The following is a 15081-nucleotide window of genomic DNA, read 5'->3' as shown; positions in this document are numbered from 1 at the left end:
TAATTTCAAAACTATGGAGCTCTTGCTGATGTTTCAGACAGTTAAAGAACTGGTATATATTTTGGAAAAGAGTACCACATGTTTCTCGAAAGCTACGGTACCATCCTTCGACATCATTACTTGTTCGCCGTTGATCATTCAGTGTTCGTTCATACACATTCCAGAATTGAACTGGAAACAAAGGTGCTTGATGTCCTCTGCGATTCATTTGACCGATATAGCTGTCTTCAAAATAGTTGGCAATAGGTATTGCTTCTTGTGGAAAGTCAGGATCTTCCACCAATTCTTCAAATGATTGCACAACATTCTGTGGTGGTAGAAAGGCCAGGGTATCATGCGTATCCAATGGGCAAATTCATGGTCACCTTGGTATTACATCTTGAGTCCTTCATTTTGAACTTTATGCCAAACCGACTGTGATAGGTGGAAAAAGCAACCAGTCTTCACAAGGTTGGGGAATACACTTTCAAATGCCTGTATTGCAGCTAGTTCAAAATCCAACATCAGGTTGTCTGGCTGCAGTCCAGGCTGCAAGTTCTTCAGCTCTTGCAGTGCAGCAATCTCTGGTATGTAGAACGGCTCTTGTCTGTCAGCAAGGTGAACACTAGCAGAACAACAAGGCCGCTGTGGACTACATGGATTGTGTAAAGTTGCTTAAACAAAGCTGGTGTAGTGAAAAACATGCCATCAGCAAACCACTCTTTACTTTGTGCCAGTAGATGGAAATTGTCTCTAATTCCAAATATGAACATACGGCTGTGTCCATTTCCTAATTTAAAATGAAAGTATTAGTAGAGGAAATAACAGAAAAAGTGTAACAAGCAGCAGACAGAGAATTTTGGGATAAATTTACAAAAAAAAATATCCTACTCAGAAGCCTCTGTTCATATCTCACATTAAGAACTCACATTTTGCTCCAGATTTTGATTTCATAATAAAAAACTGAAGCAAAATCTAGTGTGAAGGGGCAAACCAATAGTTTTTTACAAAATATATTGTCCCAGTGGAAAATGATATATTTTTGCTTAAAATTAAAATTACTTCCAAACACATTTTTAGGGTACCTTTAGACCCTTCAACTAGACAGGCGTTCAGCACGGCCGATCGCCGCCATGCTGAACGGCCGTCTAGGTGACAGCCGCATCCAGACGCGGCGTGCGGCTGGGCGTCTGAATGAGCGACTGGGCGGGCCACCCGCCTGAATGGGGTGTTCCATTCAGGCGGATGGGTGCGCTAGTCGTCGGGTGGGCAGCGCGGACGTTCGTGACGTCCGCGCTGCCTATGCTGTCTCATTGAGAGGATTATGCAGGACGCAAAAAACGCCAGTAAAATCACTAGTGTGCTTTTGGCCTAAGGCATAACTGAATGGTCCATTAGGCTGGGGTCATATGCATCATTAATGTGTAAATCCCATCCACATGCTGATGAAAAAATTTTGTTTACAAAAAAAAAACATGCAGTGCAGCATGTCAATGTATGCTGCCATTATACAAAGAAAATTCCAGCCATTCAGACAAGGGGCTGAAATCCTGCACTAAAACCTGCACCGAAATCCATAGAGTTAAGTGAAGATTTTGATACAGAATTGGGGTACCACAATAGTGGCCACAATTGCAGGCACAAATAGATTCCTGTGGGATCTGCAATTGCTACCGCAATTACAGCCGCTGCGGAGATGCCGCTCCGCAATCCCCTTCCGTCAGTGGGCACGAGGCCTCAGGCTTTATCCAGACAAGCTGGATTTACAGGCGTATTCCGTGCTGTGTTTCCTGCCTAAAACCTGCCCTTTCATGTCTATGCTGCGGGTTACGGGCGGATTCCGGCCGGGGCCGGAAAGCACCCCACCGGAAAATAGCTTCAAAGCTATTTTCCGGCGGATCCCGTGCTTAACTCGCCCATTCAAGGGAATGGGCAAGAGGGAAACCTCCCGAAAAATGCCTGCAAACCACAGGAAATACGCTCGGTTTAGGCCATAGCAGGGCATGGCCACGCCCATATCAGAGCTTGGCCACGTCCCCTATTTGCAGAAGCGTTTTGCTAAAGCGCTTGCAAAGTGCTTAAAAAGTGCTTGCAAGCAGCAGGCAAAACGCCTCTGCAAATCCTGGCGTATCTCACCTGAGCTCCGAAGTTCAGCCCGACCTGTCCACGGATCTGCAGGACTGAACTACGAGAGCCAAGGAATCAGCCGGCGATGGCCGTTCAGCCCGTGCATGCCGCAGACAGGCGAGGCTGAACTCCGGGGCAGCATCAAGGACAGGTATGGCCAGTACAATGCTGCATATTTGGAATTAGTGTTGGCCGATCCGATCACTGAAGATCGTAATTTATTACGATTTTCAGGCTGATCGTTATTTTAAATTACGATCCGATTTGTAGCCAGATCATGATGATGATCTGAATTAGAAATCGGAATCCTCTGAAAACACTGTCCGGGAATACACGCCCGAACAGTGTGCGTATATATATATATATATATATATATATGTATATATATATACACACACACACACACGCACACACACACACACACACACACACACACACACTGTACCGGTGTACAGCGTGTGTGCATATTTAGCTTTAGTAAATGGCTCCAGGCTGCGCTGCTAAAAAATAAACAAACCCAGTTACTCACCTCTTTCTCCAGTGTCCAGTACTGGCTCCGACTCCTAGCCCAGCAGTGCAGGGAATCCCGAAATCCGGGCGGCGTATCGCCGCCTCTGTGCCTGCCGTACTAAACTACAATGGAGAGTGATCCCAGGACTGCTCACTAGACGGTCCTGGGAAAGCACCACATCACATAACAGAACAGCCTGGCACATGTGCAGAGGTGGTGATGCACAACCCAGAATGCATAGCGTTGGGATTTCGGAATTCCCTGCACCGCCGGAGACAGCGCTGGACACTGGAGAGAGAGTTGAATAACTGGGTTTGTTTATTTTTTAACAGCACAGCTTGGGGCTATTATATATATGCAAGAAAGCTGGAAGAAGAGTGGCTCAACTGAGATTGTTGCTGAAGACTCAGTGTGCTGCTAGAGCAGGGGTTGGCTTCCGCCTGTACTTACAATGCATCCATGAAGAAAGACCTCCACGCTGCTGAAGTCCTATACAAATCCTTTATTGCATTACAAAGTTCCAAAAGTGCCAGACCACGATCACCCACCCACATATATACATATATATGCACACACACTGTTCGGGCTTACATATCGGGCGTATATATATATATATATATATATATATATATATATATATATATATATATATATATATATACAGTATATCTAGCTCTGGAGATTGGATCGGAATTAATTCCAATCTTTCGGTATGATCAGCCCGATCTGATCCTATCTTTCCAGTGATCGGCCAACACTAGTTGGAATCAGTAGGCCTCACTACATTATATTGCCCTCAAAGTTTCCCTTGAAGGCAAAAATCACATAGTATTTTATATCAGCACCTTATAGTCTAGCATTTTTCACATTTGTGCAAAATAAACTTTGCAATAATTATGCATAATGGAATTGTTTTAATACAATGTTAAATGGTTAAGTAGCTTACCAGAGTCATTCAGAAGGAACTGCTGCTGGACTCCATCAATACTCATCTCCTGGAACTACAGGGGGATAACAAGTTGATCAAGGTTTTGAGGTAACCTTGGGATATTGCCAAGTTGCCTTGCTAATCGTATTGTCCTCTTCAGTGATGCTTTCCTTGGGAGAAGTGCTGCAACATTAGAATGGGCTCCTGAAACGACATCTGTGAGAATCTGTTGTGGTGTCTCCAGTGTTGTCCTTGCCCTGGTGACTGCCTCATTAACAAGTCGGATTGCTTCAGGTCTTGCAGCTTGTGCTGCGTGACTGTGAAGACTGACTACTTTCACAACTTCACCAGATCCTTCATTGGTCCAAACACGTCCCTTATAAGTCGACCGTTGTTCACATACCCAGATGGAATGGACATCATCAGCGGTTCGTTTGGAAAATAAGTAAATGTGATTCTCATGGACCAACTTCCTCCTTCCATGTTTGGACAGAACTGAATTCATAGTTGTAGAAAGTGAATTGCTGTGGAAGCTGACTGATTTTTTGTGGCAGTACACTTCTCTCTTTGTGGAGATTTCAGACACTGCTATATTCTGATGTACAGATGGAATAAAAGCTAGTCTAATGTAGCTTGCAGGACATGTGACCTGCTACTTGTTACATCTGCAACAAAACTTGAAACAAAGCAGGTCAGTGCTTAGTCAGGTAAAAGTTCAAAATTGTTTAGATTTTAGGCCTCCTGCACACTGTAATTTTAGAGTGGTTTCACACTTGTGTTTGTGGCCGCCAGAGGTCGATCCGCTCTGGATCTGACATCCAGCTGACCCCGGGGCAATGCTGGCGGAATGCTGGCATTCAGCTTGCATTGCCATAGAAGTGAACAGCTGAGTTCCGTGATGTGCAGCCGCCCGTTCGCTTTCGTAATGCCGCATTCCGCTATCAGTGTCAGAACAAAAAGAAGAGCATTTTCTTCTTTTCGTTCCGCTGCAGGTTAGCGGAATGCGGCATTACAGAAGCGAACGGGCGGCCTGTAGTGCATATGTAGCGGAAGTGTGAAAGCACCCTTATGCTGCCACTGTTTTAGAACTCCAAAGCACGTGCTTTACTGGCATTTTTCTGAGCACTTCTGTGAGCGCTCTCAGTAATGACCCATAAGATACAGGCTATTGATGAACGCTAAGTGCTCAAAAATAGCTCCTGTAATAAAATAAAAAGAGCTGGCCGAAACAACACCTCGCTTTTCCAGCCATTGACTTATCTACTATATAATTGTCTAAGGGTCACTTTCGTCTTTCTGTCTGTAACGTTTTATTCGTATATTCATTGGTCGCGGCGTCTGTCTGTCATGTAAATCCAAGTCACTGATTGGTCATGGCAAAACACCCACGACCATTGCCATGACCAATCAGCGACGTTCACAGTCTGCCAGAAAAATGGCCGCTGCTTCACTGCCCTGCACTCACCGCTGACCGCTCACACAGGGTTAATGCCAGCGTTAACAGATCGCAGTGTACCGCACTCCGTTAATACTGCTATTAACCCTGTGTGACCAACTTTTCTCTATTGATGGTGCCTATGCAGCATCAATAGTGAAAAGATGTAATGTTAAAAATAATAATACAAAAAAAAAATTATTCTCACCCCCTCCGACGTCACGCTGTCCTCCGCGCCTCTCTCTGGTGCACGCCGTGCCTTCCGGTTCGAACGATGCTATGCGTTCAGGACCTGTGATGATGTCACAGTCATGTGACCGCAACATCATCGCAGGTCCTACGCTCAGACCGGAAGCCACCGCCAGCACTGCAGAGAGGCATGAGGATTCAGGGCCCGTGGCTGAGGTGAGTATATCTTTATTATTTTTTTTTTAACACGAATATAGTGCCCACATTCCTAGACTACGTGGGCAGTGCAATATACTACGTGACCAGTGCAATATACTATGTCGGCTGGCCCATATACTATGTGCGCTGTGCAATTTACTATGTGGACTGTGCAATTTACTACATGCGCTGTCCAAAATACTACGTCGGCTGTCCAATATACTATGTGGCCTGTGCAATGTACTATGTGGACTGTCCAATATACTACATAACCTGCGCAACATACCATGTGGCTGCGCCTTCTAGAATACCCGATGCGTTAGAATCGAGCCACCATCTAGTATATTCAAAATTGGCAATCTTCTTAGCGATTTTCCAGTGCTTAGCACTTGGCAAAGTGGCTACTGTGAAAGAGGTCTTAGGGCTAAAACACAAGGCTGAAATTCCCTGCCTAATTTGGGGCCGAAACATCTGGGGGCAAAAAGCTTGGTGCGAAACATCCGGGGGCAAACTGCTGAGGGCAAAACATCCGGGGGCGAACTGCTGGGGGCGAAACATCCAGGGGCGAAACATCCGGGGGCGAACTGCTGGGGGCGAAACATCCGGGGGCAAACTGCTGGGGGCAAAACATCCGGGGGTGAACTGCTGGGTGCGAAACATCCGGAGGGGAACTGCTGGGGGCGAAATGTGTGGGGGCGAAGTGTACCTGGGGGCGAACTGCTGGGGGTGAAATGCTGGGGGCAAAATGCTGGGGGCGAACTGCTGGGGGCGAAACTTCCAACTCCCGTAATTTTTATTGTAGGTACACGACATAAATCGTAAGTCAGGTCACATACCAGGGTCAGAATACCAGAGAAATAGGTGACAAGCAAAGGGACAATAACAAGCGGGTAATCAGAATACTGTCCAAAGGTCAGCAGCAAAATATCAGATACAAAGGGGCAAATATAAATGGGTAGTCAGAACACAGTCCAAAGGTCAGCAGGAGCAGATCAGAAATTACAGCACAGCGAACACACACCAGGGAGCACAATCTTACAACAAGCTTTTGACTGGCAGTGATCAGGGCCAGACAGCTCACCTAAATAGCAGGGCAATTACCAAGAACATGGAGCACCTGTGGAAATCTCTGCCCCTTCCAGTCTCAGATTGGTCAATCGAGCTGACAATAAAAGCACTGACAGCTCAGCACGCCCCCGCACAGGATAGATTACAGAGCTGTCCATCACCGAGTCCCAGATACTCTGAGCGGAGGAATCGTGACAATCATCTGCATAAAAGATACCTGTCAACTCACTCAGTCACACTCCACCATGGCCAAGACCAAAGAGCTAAGAAACACAAAATGACTTTCAATCCTCCTCAGTCTGGGGCTCCATGTAGTATCTTGCACCATAGAGTTAGGATGTTTCTGAGAAAGGTCAGGAATCAGCCCAGAACTACACAGGATGACCTAGTTAATAACCTAAAGAGAGCTGGGACCATAGGCTCAAACATTTCTCTTAGGAAAACACTTTGTTGTCATGGTTTAAAATCTTGCAGGGCACACAAGGTCCCCCTGCTCATGCCAGCACATGTTCAGGCCCATTTTAAGTTTGCCAATGACCATTTGGATAATCCAGAGGAGGCATGGGAGAAGGTCATGTGATCAGATGAAACCAAACTAGAACTTTTTGGTATCAACTCCACTCGCCGTGTTTGGAGGAAGAAGAAGGATGAGTACAACCCCAAGAACACTGTCCCATCTATGCAGCATGGTGGGGGAAATATTACACTATGTTCCAAATTATTATGCAAATGACATTTTTCTCGGATTTTCCTAAATGGTCGGTGCAAATGACAGTCAGTCTAATAAAAGTCATCACCTTTTAGAGTATACATCGAATTTTTTTGAAGAAACCTCCCAATGATAACAGTATAATCTCCAAAATGAATAAAAACTCAAAATGCACTGTTCCAAATTATTAGGCACAGTAGAATTTCTAAACATTTGATATGTTTTAAAGAACTGAAAATGCTAATTTGTGGAATTTGCAGCATTAGGAGGTCACATTCACTGAACAAAAAAGCTATTTAACTCCAAAACATCCTAACAGGCCAAGACACATGTTAACATAGGAACCTTTCTTTGATATCACCTTCACAATTCTTGCATCCATTGATCTTGTGAGTTTATGGAGAGTTTCTGCTTGTATTTCTTTGCATGAAGTCAGAATAGCCTCCCAGAACTGCTGTTTTGATGTGAACTGCCTCCCACCCTCATAGATCTTTTGTTTGATGATACTCCAAAGGTTCTCTATAGGGTTGAGGTCAGGGGAAGATGGTGGCCACACCATGAGTATATCTCCTTTTATGCCCATAGCAGCCAATTACTCAGAGGTATTCATTGTCATGCATGAAGATGATTTTGTTCCTGAGGGCACGTTTCTGCTTTTTAGACCATGGAAGAAAGTTGTCAGTCAGAAACTCTATTTACTTTGCTGAGGTCATTTTCACACCTTCAGGAACCTTAAATGGCCCTACCAGCTGGTTCCCCATGATTCCAGCCCAAAACATGACTCCTCCACCTCCTTGCTGACGTCACAGCCTTGTTGGGACATGGTGGCCATCCACCAACCATCCACTACTCCATCCATCTGGACCGTCCAGGGTTGCTCGACACTCATCAGTAAACAAGACTGTTTGAAAATTAGTCTTCATGTATGTCTGGGCCCACTGCAACCGTTTCTGCTTGTGAACACTGTTTAGGAGTGGCCGAATAGTAGGTTTATGCACCACAGTAAGCCTTTGAAGGATCCTACACCTTGAGGTTAGAGGGACTCCAGATGCACCAGCAGCTTCAAATAACTGTTTGCTGCTTTGTAATGGTATTTTGGCAGCTGCTCTCTTAATCCAATGAATTTGTCTGGCAGAAAACTTCCTCATTATGCCTTTATTTGCATGAACTCTGTCTGTGCTCTGTTTCAGTCACAAATCTCATCAGAGAATGATGATCACTCTTAAGTTTTCGCGAAATATCTAATTTTTTCATACCTTGTCCAAGGCATTGCACTATTTAACGCTTTTCAGCAGCAGAGAGATCATTTTTATTTCCCATATTGCTTGAAACCTGTGACCTGCATAATAATGTGGAACATCATTTTTGAGTAGTTTTCCTTTAATTAGAATCACCTGGAAAACTAATTATCACATGTGTTTAAGATTGATTTCAGTGATTCATTGAGCCCTGAGACACAATACCATCCACAAGTTTATTTGAAAAACAAAACAATTAAATCTTTATGACACTTAAATCCAATTTGCATAATAATTTGGAACACAGTGTATACTTTTCTGGGGCTTTTCTTCAAAAGGGACAGGACGACTGCACCGTATTGAAGAGAGGATGTGTGGGGTCATATATCACAAGATTTTGGCCAACAAACACCTTTCCTCATTAAGAGCATTGAAGATGAGTCATGGCTTGGTCTTCCAGCATAACAATGACCAAAATAAAGTCTTTTTTGGGTAACAGAATAGAAGGATGTGCATGACTTCAGTCACCTGGATGAGTTGTCTGCATGCACATAACCACTTATAAGGCTTAGGCTAGGTTCACATCGCATTAGTGCCATCCATTTAACGTATCCGTTAAACAGATGTGCTGATGCCCAAATTCACTTTTTTCTTACGATTGCACCAACGCACGTTAGACCTAATGTACCCAAAAATGCTGTAGACCGCGTTCAAAGGTACATCACAAAGTAACACATCATCACTAATGCATGCCGATTTTGACATGCATTAGGATGTGTTACGATAATGAATGGCAATAGGTGCGTTAACGCATCCGTTACATTGCATTAGTGCCGCTTAGTCCATTAAACGGATGGCACTAATGTGATGTGAACCTAGCTTTAATGCTTCTGCAGACCCAAGAGGAGATAAGTGCATAGAACTGGAGAATAAAATGGGTTATTCTGCGCTGCCGTGGTTTGTCCTGATGAAGAAGTTATACTTGTATACTTCGAAACGCGTTGATAAATAAGGCCACCCGAAATTGCATTGGCATTTTTCATGTTTTCTCCACAGCAACACAGAATAACTCATTTGTTTCTCCAATTCTATTATTATATTGAGGCACAAAGGCGAGATTATTAGTGTGTTGTGGTAAAATGGGGCAATATTATTATTGCATGAGAGTGAAAAATGTGACATGTTTATTGTATGGGGCTACAAAATTGACATAATTATTGTATAAAGGCACAAAGGTGACATAATTATTCTATGGGGCTGCATAGGGGACAATATTATTGAATGGGTCACAATAAGGGACATAATTATTGTAAAAGGGGTACAGTGCTAGTTGTTTATGGGACACAACTTCAGCATAGAAATTGAAGATTAAATTATTACTGGTTATGGCTCTGTGAATGGCTCCATTTGTTTATTTTGAATTGTGTATCAGTGATGAGCCAAAAATGTCTGTGTATTGTATCTTGTAGAAACAATCGGTAGATGGAAGAAGTCATGGCGGTCTGTGCTGGATGGAGAAGAACAGGAAAAATAAATGACTTCAATCACAGAGAGTGTCACCGATGAGTTACTGGATTTATCTGTACACTATACAAATATATGGTATAAAGACCACTGTTTGCAATTGGAATTAACCACTATATGGTCACTATATGGTGGTAATATTGGTATTAGTATAGTTGCTTTTGTTAATGATCAGTATGACGGTGTTATGTGTTTGCAATGTGATGGTAATATGTGGACATAGTATGGAGATATTTTTTGTTCCATAAGTAATGATAATGTTGATAGTATTTGTGTAAGTATAGTTTGCTATACAACAGGGCTCTTTTATATCTACTTATTCTAACTTGCTAACTGTAATGGCTCATGCAGACAACCATATTTTCGGTCCTAGTGCGATCCGACAAAACATGAAATCACACCTGAAACTATGTAATCCTATGGGGCCATGCACATGCCCTATTTTTTCCTCAGACAATCTGTGTGATGATAAAAAACCAGCATGCTTGATTTGCATCCAATATTGGGATCAAACTCAGCGATACAAGTCAGAGAGACCGTGAAAAAAATCAGACCACACTTGGATGACATCCAAGTGGTCCAATTTTCACAAAGTAGAAGAATGGAGAAGATGAGGAATTAAAAAAAAATCGTATCATACTATGTTCAAACTCTGATCAGAGTGTGATTAGCATAATCTACCTGATTGTCTCGAAAGATGGAAAATTCGATTGTGTGACCCTAGCCTAAGACTGTGTTTTTTACATATCTGCATGATTTTTTGTGTGTCCTTTTAGATTTTAGCAGTGTCTTAAGGGCCTTTGCATCAAAGCAACAACCTGGTAGTTGTGTTTAGGCCCAGGTCTAAAACTTTCCGATAGGACTCTAGTTACACCCCTGAGTATCACTCAATTGTAACAGCCCAATCAACAAAGGGAATATTTACTTTAAATTGATTTTGAACACCTTAATAGAACCACAGAAAGCAATAAGCAACAGGTTGTCTCTCCCCCCAAAAAATATACAATTTATATGTTAAATATGTCTAACCTACCTAGCTAGATGAGCTAAATTATATTATAGTTTGGCATCATTTTTGACTGTTTTGTCTACTTTCATGCTAAATTTTTCTAAATTTTGGGACAGAAATAAGTTTAAATAGATAGATAGATAGATAGATAAATAGATAAAAAGTGGAAAAATGAGTCAAATAAAGATATTAGAGTAATAAGTTTATGGTCTCAATGCAGACTGTGTCTCTCATTGTTAGTTCTGTGCATCTGAACATTATAATTACATTTTAATCATACAATATGGTCAGATCTGCCTACAATCTCTCCCTTTGTTCCCTTTTATTCTTTCTTGTCTCCTTATATATAAAACATGGTAGCCAATAGCCTTGGCAATGTTAAGGTAAAACTGAGATGAAAGGAAGTAGAAGTACTACAACACTCTACAAATCCCATTGGGCTTTGGTTGCAGGGCTGACTTGTCAGGCTGCATCTTCTTTTTTATTTTAATTGCCAGATTTCATCTACTATACCATTACTTTTAGTTTTATAGCTGTCAGATCAAGGTTCTGTCTCCCTGTATTGTGCATGGAATTAAATCCCTAACAAATCCCCATTGTATCAAGATGCAACTGTCCATAGGTACATGCTCTGTGGTCCATGAATGCCCTAGTGATGGCAAACACCAAGCAGGTGTTTCACTGTGGGCAGTTGTGAGCAGGTAATGCAGTAATGGACAGGAGGCAGAGCAAGGGTTAAAGTTAACTTTACTGATACAGGGACGCAGGGAGAGGAAAGAGGAGGCAGGGGTAAGGCAGATGATAGGAGCACAATAGGTGTGCTGGGTGAGATGATGAGGGCAAAAATGGAATGACTGTTAATAAAGGGTAACCTTATCAGTCTGATGGTTTCCTGACTGCAGAGTTTTAGGTTCTAACGGTGGTGCACACGCGGTCGGCACGTGATGAATCCGGTGTCGTCCTGCAGGCGTTGATGATACGGTTTCTGGAGATGGGTCCTTGACGTTTCGCACGGGGTCCTGGGTCCAGGATGTGGGTTGAGAGTGAAGAGTGGTCTCCAACACATCCGGGCCTTAACAAAGCTCGGCAGAAATATGCGGGTGAGAAAGGGAAGAGTTCCTGGTAAGTCACCTGGGGTATCTTAGGTGGCACGCGCACGTTATTTACTGACCCATAGCTTCGGGTACCTAGAGTAGTGGGAGCCGATGGGCAAAATACAGTTTTCCAGTCACAGTCTCTGTAAGTGGCAATAGGGATAATAAATCGTGGGCCTGCGCTGCCACGGTGCTCAGAGGACAGAGCACCAAACTTCCCCTGCTCTGCGCTGCGTGCTCCCACCAAGTCTACTCTACTTTTTACGCTCTCTCTCTCCTTTTTATCCTAGCTACACCCTCTGTTGTTCAGTGCAAAGGTCGGTCTGGGTCCCTAAGCTTTCCCGTAGACAACAAAGGTGACAGTCGCGACAGTTCTGTACACAGGGTTGGAAAGTACCCCCGGTCCGTTGCCTCTTTTTACACTGTCAGTGGAAAACCCAACATGCTAAAGGATTAGCACTCATCTCTCATCCAAAGATTAACCTTGTAAATCCTAGACTTCCGGAGTAAAGCCACTTGTCGTATGCATTACACTTCTCTATAAAACAACTTAACAATTAAAGTACATTATAATGACTTCCGGGTTTACATAAATTTATACATCTTGTATCTATAGATATTTATAACATATGAACATATGCTAAAGGTAAGTTTCCCACCTACCAGGAGAATGCAGGGTCTCTGACTCACGTTAGCAAATCCAAAAAGGACAAAAAAAAAATTGGACGAGACAAAGTGAAGGGTTGGCCATCTCTTTTTATCTTAGCCTAGTAGGGAGAGTCTCTATTTCTCTTTGTTGAGAGTGACATGCCTGATACGTCAGATTAAGGAGACTTATAGGCCATGCAATGCTCATCTGGGAAAATAAATATGCAAATTGTCCGTTTAGAGATAAAGAAGACTTGAACTCTAGTGCCACCTTTCTTAAGTAGCAATCCTAAAAATCAATATCGACTCCTTAACGAGCTTTGCCACTGGACTTAGGATAAAAGCCAAACCATAACCTCAATTTGCAGACAAGTGTTTTGGAGAGTTACCCTTCCTTGGTGTAAAGCATAAGATCTGATTTGACTGTATGAGAGGTATTTTACTGGGGTCTAAGGAGTAGTGTTGAGCATTCCGATACTGCAAGTATCGGGTATCGGCCGATACTTGCTGTATCGGAATTCCGATACCGAGATCCGATATTTTTGTGATATCGGGTATCGGTATCGATTCGAAACAACATTAATGTAAAAATGTGTAAAAGAGAGAATTAAAATAAAAAATATTGCTATACTCACCTCTCCGACGCAGCCTGCACCTTACCGAGGGAAGCGGCAGCGTTCTTTGTTTAAAATTCGCGCTTTTCTTTCCTTTACGTGAGTCCCGGCTTGTGATTGGTTGCGTGCCGCCCATGTGACCGGGACGCAACCAATCACAGCAAGCCGTGACGTAATTTCAGGTCCTTCAGGATTTTAAAATTACGTTCCGGCATTGTGATTGGTTGCGTCGCAGTCACATGGGCGACGCAACCAATCACAGCAAGCCGTGACGTAATTTCAGGTCCTTAAGGATTTTAAAATTACGTCCCGGCTTTGTGATTGGTTGCGTCGCAGTCACATGGGAGACGCAACCAATCACAAGCCGTGACGTCACGGCAGGCTGGACACGCGCGCATTTTAAAATGGGCGCGTGTCCAGCCTCCCGTGACGTCCCGGCTTGTGATTGGTTGCGCCGCGATCAACCAATCACAAGCCGGGAGGCTGGACACGCGCGCATTTTAAAATTTTAAAATGCGCGCGTGTCCAGCCTCCCGGCTTGTGATTGGTTGACCGCGGCGCAACCAATCACAAGCCGGGACGTCACGGGAGGCTGGACACGCGCCCATTTTAAAAAGCGCGCGTGTCCAGCCTCCCGTGACGTCACGGCTTGTGATTGGTTAATGGCGGCCATGTTGCCGGGACGCAGACCAATCACAGCAAGCCGTGACGTAATTTCGTCACGGCTTGCTGTGATTGGTCCGCGTCCCGGCAACATGGCCGCCCTGACCAATCACAAGCCGGGACTTCACGTAACCAAGTAAAAGCGCAAATTTTAAACAAACAACGCTGCCGGTTCCCTCGCTGAGGTCCAGGCTGCGTCGGAGAGGTGAGTATAGCGATATTTTTTATTTTAATTCTTTCTTTTACACATTTATATGGATCCCAGGGCCTGAAGGAGAGTTTCCTCTCCTTCAGACCCTGGGAACCATCAGGAATACCGTCCGATACTTGAGTCCCATTGACTTGTATTGGTATCGGGTATCGGTATCGGATTGGATCCGATACTTTGCCGGTATCGGCCGATACTTTCCGATACCGATACTTTCAAGTATCGGACGGTATCGCTCAACACTACTAAGGAGTAACATTTCTACATGTAGAGAGTGATATGCCTGACACGCAAGAGTAAGGAGGCTTATAGGCCTTACAATGCTCCTCTGGGAAATGAAATATGCAAATTGTTTTGTTTTTATCCTAAGTCATGTCTCAAGGCCTGTTAAATGGTTGATATTGACTTTTATGATTACTACTTCCTGTAGCTAGCATTAGAATTCAAGCCCTCTTCCTCTCTGAAGAGGCAATTTGGATAAACAAAAGTGAAAAAACATAGTACTTACCCATGACAAATCTAAAAGCAATTATCCCACTTTTCATTTGCTCTATATTTGATTCCTTTTGCCCTATGATGTAGAATTAGCCATGTATGTTTTGGAACTGGTTCTGTAACTTTCATAGACTTTAATGTAGAAAGCCCCCGATGAAGCAATCTGTGGTGGGCATTTAGATACCCTGCTGTTATCATGACAGTTTGGTAACAAACTTTTTTCTTAATGATCCAGGTTGACTTTTTTCTGCATTCTTAAAGGCTAGTTCTGCTGAGCATTTAATACGGACGTGTGCTGTTTGAGTAAAAATTGAAGAGCACCCTGGACAATGTGACTTAATAGGGCAGTCCAGATCACAAGTATTAAGTGTCCATGTGAAACAAATCGCATTATGTGCTGTTCTCTTCCATATTTTAATGAGACTCATCCATTCAATTCTACAA

The sequence above is a fragment of the Ranitomeya variabilis genome, chromosome 4, assembly GCF_051348905.1.
Source record: "Ranitomeya variabilis isolate aRanVar5 chromosome 4, aRanVar5.hap1, whole genome shotgun sequence".
Classification (NCBI taxonomy): Eukaryota; Metazoa; Chordata; class Amphibia; order Anura; family Dendrobatidae; genus Ranitomeya; species Ranitomeya variabilis.
The sequence above is the reverse complement of the archived record's forward strand: the minus strand, read 5'-3'. Positions refer to the sequence as shown.